Source organism: Solanum pennellii, chromosome 9, assembly GCF_001406875.1.
Source record: "Solanum pennellii chromosome 9, SPENNV200".
NCBI lineage: Eukaryota > Viridiplantae > Streptophyta > Magnoliopsida > Solanales > Solanaceae > Solanum > Solanum pennellii.
In genome coordinates this window covers 70,113,246-70,120,528 of record NC_028645.1, presented here as the reverse complement: position 1 = coordinate 70,120,528, position 7,283 = coordinate 70,113,246, and positions in this window count along the sequence as shown.

Here is a 7,283-nt window from a genome sequence, read left to right as displayed (position 1 = left end):
AAGACTAATATGTCATCATATTTTTATTTCTTCTATATAAATTATTTTGCTTTGTTATCTTTGAGATTTATTTTATGACTAATAATGTATTTGTTATTATTTTTCTTGACTCTTGTATATAGGATGAAATAATAACATCAAGCGATGAAGATTAGTGTATTTTGAGTTATATATATTGATTATTTGTCCAAAATGATTATGTAGGAGAATTTATGATTAAATGTAATTTTTCCTTATTCTTTATGAGATATAATATTTTATTTTGTTAACTTTGAGATTCATTTTAGGACTAATAATTTATTTGTTATTATGTTTCTTGACTCTTGTATATAGAATGAAATGAAAATATTCAGATAAGGAGATTAATGGATTTTGAGCTATATAGTGATTATTCTTTATTTTTATAGGTCCTTAAGAAGTAATGTTTCTATTATATTATTTCCTTTTGAATTATTTATGTTTTGTCAAAAATGATTATATGTGTTTAAATGTAATTTTCTCCTTATTCTTTATCTTTTTCTTTTTTTGGTAGATAATTTTTTAACTTATTTAATCAGATTTACCGATTATAGAAGATATATCTATAATGAAAATGGTTAGACATTCTTGCATAATTTGAGTTTACAAGGAAAAATAATTTGATATGTCTAATATAATTATAACTCTTTCTTTGTTGAATCATACATTTAATATTATTTGTTTATGTTCACAGAAATTCTGAGTTTTTTTTAAAAAAAAACATCTAATTTTTTATCCTTAGACCTCTATATGATTCTTAGATAATTTAACTATATATAATGATAACACTCTTCGAAAATAATTATTTGTTAGGTAAATCTATCTCTCACTTTTTTATTGATAATATTAGTTTATTGTGTTTGTGGCTTATAATAATTTAAAACATAGAAGTAGAAATCGATATGCTACTTAAAGAAATATGTACATATACTTTCATAATCCGGTGAAATAATTTTTATTAACAAAAATGATAGAACATAAGAATGTAAAGTTAATTATTATTTTTAAAATACACATGGTTTTATTAAAAATAAATTATTTATTAATATGTAAAATTACAATTCTTAAATTTTTCATTTTTGTTGTTTTTCTTAGAATATTTCAAGTTGTTTATTAATAAGTCTTTATATTTTCATATTTGTTATTTTTCGGTAGTTCTTAAGTTATTTCAAAATTACAATCAATATATATATATAAAGGAGGATCATAGAGGAGCTGATGTGGCACCTCTCTATGGCCTCCATTTCAATTTCTTTTTTTCTTCTATTTTTTTTATTTTTTTTCATTTCTTTTCATTAATAATTTGTTTATTAATTAAAAAATTCATTCATATTTATTATTCTAAGTATACCTAATAAGTTACAACAAAACCTCCATCTATTTACATTCCCTACTTAAATAATGTCTCTTCAACTTATTTTTAATTATTCTTATGATTTACCCAAACTATAAATAACAACTATCTATGTTCAATGATCATTCTATTCTTTTTTTTTTATTAGTATAGTTTTTTCCTCTTTTACATTTTTTTTTCTTTATCTTTTTCATCAATCATGTACTTAATAAGTTCACCATATGATCTTCATATTGATAAAGATCATAGATATATTTTTTCAAGATTCATCAAATTGATGTTTGCATTAGTTTGGTACAAGTTTATGAAAATGAAGAAGGAATCATAATTATTTCAAGATTTCATCAAGAAGATAGTCATATTAGTAAAAAAGTTGAATGATTTCCAAATATTTTGAAGATTAATTCATTCATGTATTGTTTTGATTATATTTTTTATTAGATATATAATTTCATGTTATTCAACAAAAATTAAATTATGAAACTCTACTAATCAACACATTAGAAAGCTCAATTAACATTATTTTCTTCATTTTACTTTGTTCTTTTTCTTTTTCTTCTTCTTCTTCTTCTTTCTTCTTCTTCTTCTTCTTCGTCTTCTTCTTCTTCTTCTTCTTATTATTATTATTATTATTATTATGTGAATGAATGAAGATGAAAAGTTATATAGTATTATTTTTATGTAAATTTTTCGTCAAGTTCTAATTAATATTCAATTTTTGTCACAGTTGAAAAATATAATATTGCACATGATACATTTCTTATAGCTATTGCATATTGATGCCCCTAAAAATAATATGATATTAAAAATAGTCATAGACTAAACAAAAAAATAAATTAATCATTTTTTAGTACTTTTAAAAAATTTAATGAATAAATAAATTATTTAATGAAAAAAATGAAGAAAAAATTTCCCCTTAGTCACATTAATTATATTAAAACTAAAAAGTGTAATTTATTTAGCTTCTCTTAATTATTGAAAATGAGATACATAAAAAAAGTGATGTGACATTTATCTTATTTTTTTTGACCTTTTTTTCTGATTTAAATTAATTGATTTTTTGTAATAATTTTTATTTAATAGAGGAACATTAACAATTTCACATGCTACTTTATTAGGAGTAAATAATAATCATCCATAACTCACATTTTTCTAATTTCCAATCCTAATAGATTAATTTTCCACTTTCTTTTCCTTTTTTTTTTTTGACCTTCTTCTGATAATAATTTCAGAATAACAATTTTTTTTAAAAAATATTTTAAGTTATTTTCTCTTTATTATTTACTTACAACCAATATATCTATTTACATATATAATTAGAATGTTAGAAATAAATAAGATGTAGTACATTTCTATCACCTCCGATCACATTTATCTTTTCTCTAAATTATTTAGCATATTTTTATTTTTCTTCACCAGTGTGATATTGTAAAATGTATTTTCAAAATTTCCTCTTCAAATAATTACTTAATAGTATTATTCTGCATAATTGATATTTTTTTATATATGTAACTTTTATTTTTAATTGTTAATTAATAATAATCATGACTTCAAAACCTTTCATGTGGATAACCCCCTAAAGTAATTAATGTGCAAGTTATATAGTTTTTCTTATCTTACTTAGTTGCTACAAGTAATACTTTTAAAGAGATTTTTCTATAGAGTTTTTGTATTTTTTAGTTTTTTTTTTATATATTTTAAATTTATAAGTGTTTATTAACAGTTTTGGTATATTGCAACTGTTGCTTTTTTTTCGTTCTGTAATAATAATTATTGTGTTGCTTTTTTTTTTTTAATATTGAATGTTTGCTTTTCATATTAGATTCATGTTAAATTAAAAAAATTAAGTAGAGTATATTGTTAGTTGAATAATGCAAATATGATACTCCTATTTAATTGCTTATGTAGTGTTGACATGATTTCTCAATATATCGAAGATGATTTTCACCAAAATAAAAGTCAACCTTTTATTATTTTACAAGCAATAGATTCTAAAAGATGTAATTATTTTAGATAAAATAATATGATAAGCATGACTTGAAATTAGTTGTATATTTCCATTCTAGGAATTTCATATGATATGTGTTTTAATTTATTAAATTATTGGTTATCAATTTATTTAGAGTAACTTTTTTCATTAATATTTTTTTATGAACACTGTATAATTTATCTCCTTCCTAAAATATAATTTAGAATTTATCACAGCCGCATAAATAAAAAGAAAATTTTTATGAATTTATTTTTTTCTTTACATGTTTTTAAAGATAACATACCAAATAGATTATACGAAATCAACTATATTTAAATACTAAAAGCATAGACAGTGAACAACAAGTTGAAAAATATAAGTTATTGGGTTCAATGATAATAATATTTGACTCAAAATATTTAAACAAAAAAAAATTATTTATAAATCTAATGAGGTCCGCGCGAAGCGCGGATATGTTAACTAGTTTATATAATAACAAGGAAAAAATATTTTTGATTTCAAAGTAAACGAATACTTATCTTTTTAGGAGTAAAACGTGCTTAAGCCACTTTATGCAACATCAACACTAATATATGATTTGCTTACTTTACACTATTATTTGTAATTAAATATAAAATTAAACAAATAAAAATATATAATTATAATAAACAAACTAAGATACCCAATAGTTTCAAACATTACTTCCTTTACCATATTTCGTGATTGGACAATGAGTCTGAATGCGCGAGATACATGTATCTGTCGAATTTTAAATAGATATACGTATTTTATTTATTTAAATTAATTGATTCTACCAGAGTTCCTTATTAGAGGAGTTATTGAGTAGCTTCAAAATATATAGACAATAAATTCTGAAAATTTAAATTTTTAAATCCCTTACTATAAGGAAAAAAATCAAGGATTATATATATGTTTGATTTATTTTATTTCATTATATTATTAAGGTCAAAGTCATTGATGACCCCTTAAAGTTGGCATCAAGTTTCACTTAGGCCTCATTTGTTTCTATTAAGATTAAGAAGTCTGAATCTGAATACACATCTGAATATTAAGATTTGCATTAAGATTCAGGTGTTTCGATCTGAATACACATCTGAATATTAAGATGTGGTTTCTAAATCTGAACACTAAATAATTAATACTGTTTGTCTTCATTATCGGAATGTGCATGTGAAATTAACATTAAATTAATAACATATCATAAAAATTTCATTTCAACAAAATTATCGCTTTTGATATAAAAAAAAGTTTTTAAAGTTTTAATAATCACGATTTGAAAGTATAATTTTTTTCATCAAAAACCTTGATAAACGCCAATATACCAACATTGTTCTTGACACAGTCAATAATAAGAAAATTGTTAATATAAAAAAAACTTGAAAAGATTTATGAAAACTTACCAGTTCAGGAGGGAAAAAATGGTGTTTGATTGAGAAAAGAGAGAAAAAGTTTTTAGTTATGAGATAAAAAGACACGCTTAAAACAGAGAAGCGATGATTTATTATTTGATCACTTATTAAATGAGTTTGGATGTTAGCAAGAGTCTCCTACAGATCTGATTCATTCAGACCTCTTCAAACCCATTAAGAGGCTTTTTAAAAAATAAAACAAATGAACTTAATGGGCTGAATCTGAATGATTCAGATTCATACCTAAAAACCAAACGTACTTAAGCTGAATCTGAATGATTAATATTCAGACCTCCATTAGATGCAAACAAATGAGGCCTTAGACACCTTAACTGGACGATATTCATTTTAGACACCTCATGTAGGGTCCCGCTATGTCATTTTGACACTTTTTGACAATAAGCAAAAAACTAAAATAGAGTTTAATACATTGGTCGATGACGTGACAAACAACCAATTAAATGACTACACGTGTCATTTTGAGGTAAAAATTATTTTAAAATCTATTTAGTAAATAACCCCCCCCCTCCCGATGGTAGTCGTCTTCTCTACTACATCCTACAATTTTTTTATCTACATTTTAAAATTATTTCGGATCTTTTTTTCTTTCTATTTTGTTGTTGTTTCAAGAGAAAAATAGAAGAGGGGGGAGGAGAGAGGGAAAGAAAGAAAAAAATATAAAATATAAGTGTTGGTATTCATTTTTCCGATGAAAAAGATGGAGAGCGGTTATTATAGATTTAGAAAATTAATAAAATGAAGATGAACAAAAATGACTTGAAAACAAATTTCAATAAAAAAATTTGACCTCCATTGAAGGAGTTTAAGTTTCAAAAAATAGTAGGAGGTGGTGGCTTGAAAAATATAGAAGAAGAAGAAAAATAAAATAAAAAATAGCTAAATTAAGTCTTTCACGCTCTATTTTGAGTGTATCAGACTCACTTTGACATGTCATTAAAAATATCAAAATGACACAGCGGGATCCTACAAGAGGTGTCTAATATGAACATTGCCCAGTCTAGGTGTCTAAGCGAAACTTAATGCCAACTTTAGGAGACCACAGGTGAGTTTAACCTATTATTAATAAAAGACAAAAACATGTATATCTTGGTCATGTAATTTGATTAGTTTAATTTCATAGTAAATTCATTGATTTAGTGTATCTATTATCAATATATAATGTATTCAACCAACTAAACACTTAGATAATGAGTATCATACAAGTACATTCATATATATCATAGAAGTATCTAGTATGAATTTTATTTGTCTATTTATATGATTGAATATTAATTTCATGTATCTATTTATATGATCTAATACATACGTTATATCCAAAAAGATGTATTTCAGATAAATATGAAATAGTTAGATACATGTTAATAATACAACAAATATATATGATAATATTACGATACATGATAGAAGACCATACACATATGACAGGACTCGGATACATGACAAAATAAATTGTGTCAAATAGTTGCGTAAATTTTTAATAATACACAAATCTCTAATTTATTCATTAGATACATACACATTTAATAAGATACACTTATAAAAATTGGATACACATGATTGTATCTTAATAATATATTAGATACATCAATAATGTATTAAATACATGCATAAATCTCTGCTTATTGAAACTTCTCAATTACGTTCGTGGCTGGTTAGGGCATTTTACTATGACGGTGTTTGCTTCACCTTTTGATTCACTGGTGTTGCTCACTATGCCTAGTTTCAATGGTAAACTGATGTGAAGTTCTTTGATTGATCTATAGTATATAAGGTATGCAACCGATACTATCGTCAATGTCAAATTTGATAAAACTTTTGGACTTAAAAAATCTCTGCTTACAACGATACCCATTGCCTCTACGCGCGAGAGGTGTCTCCCCAGAAAAAATGGTGGATTTCTTGGGAATTGGTTTGAAAGTGAGGAAATCAAAGGATAAGAATTTGATGCGTGTGTTGACAAGTTGTAGAACATCCATTTTAATGGAGTGTTTCTTCTCAGTAAATTTTGATTTTTCAAGAGAAGAAGAAGAGGAAAAAGTAGTGTTTGAGTTTTATTGTAATTAAAAGTGGTAGTATATGTAATTGTATAAAAGTAAAGGTAAAATTAGTATATATGATAGTCATGTATGTTTAATAAAGTAGTTTATCCTCTTTTTTTTTTTTTGTGGAAGGTCAAAAATTTTACCTTTTCAATTATAGAGAGTAATAATTGGAAACTTAAAAAAGAGAGAGAGAGAGAGAGAAGTTACAACACTTTTTGTGATATCACGAATTTTGAGTAAATAAAAGTTGAAAGTTTGACCCATTTGGCTAACCCATATTTTATCCATGAATACTCGTATTTCTATGAATTGCATATGGATGTAAATCCATATTGTACCCATCTAAAAAATCATTCACCCAACTCATTAAAATATGAGTTGCTTATTATCTTTTAAATCAGAGGAGATTGTTTATCTTTTAATAACTAATATTTATTTTTGGGCAAGAT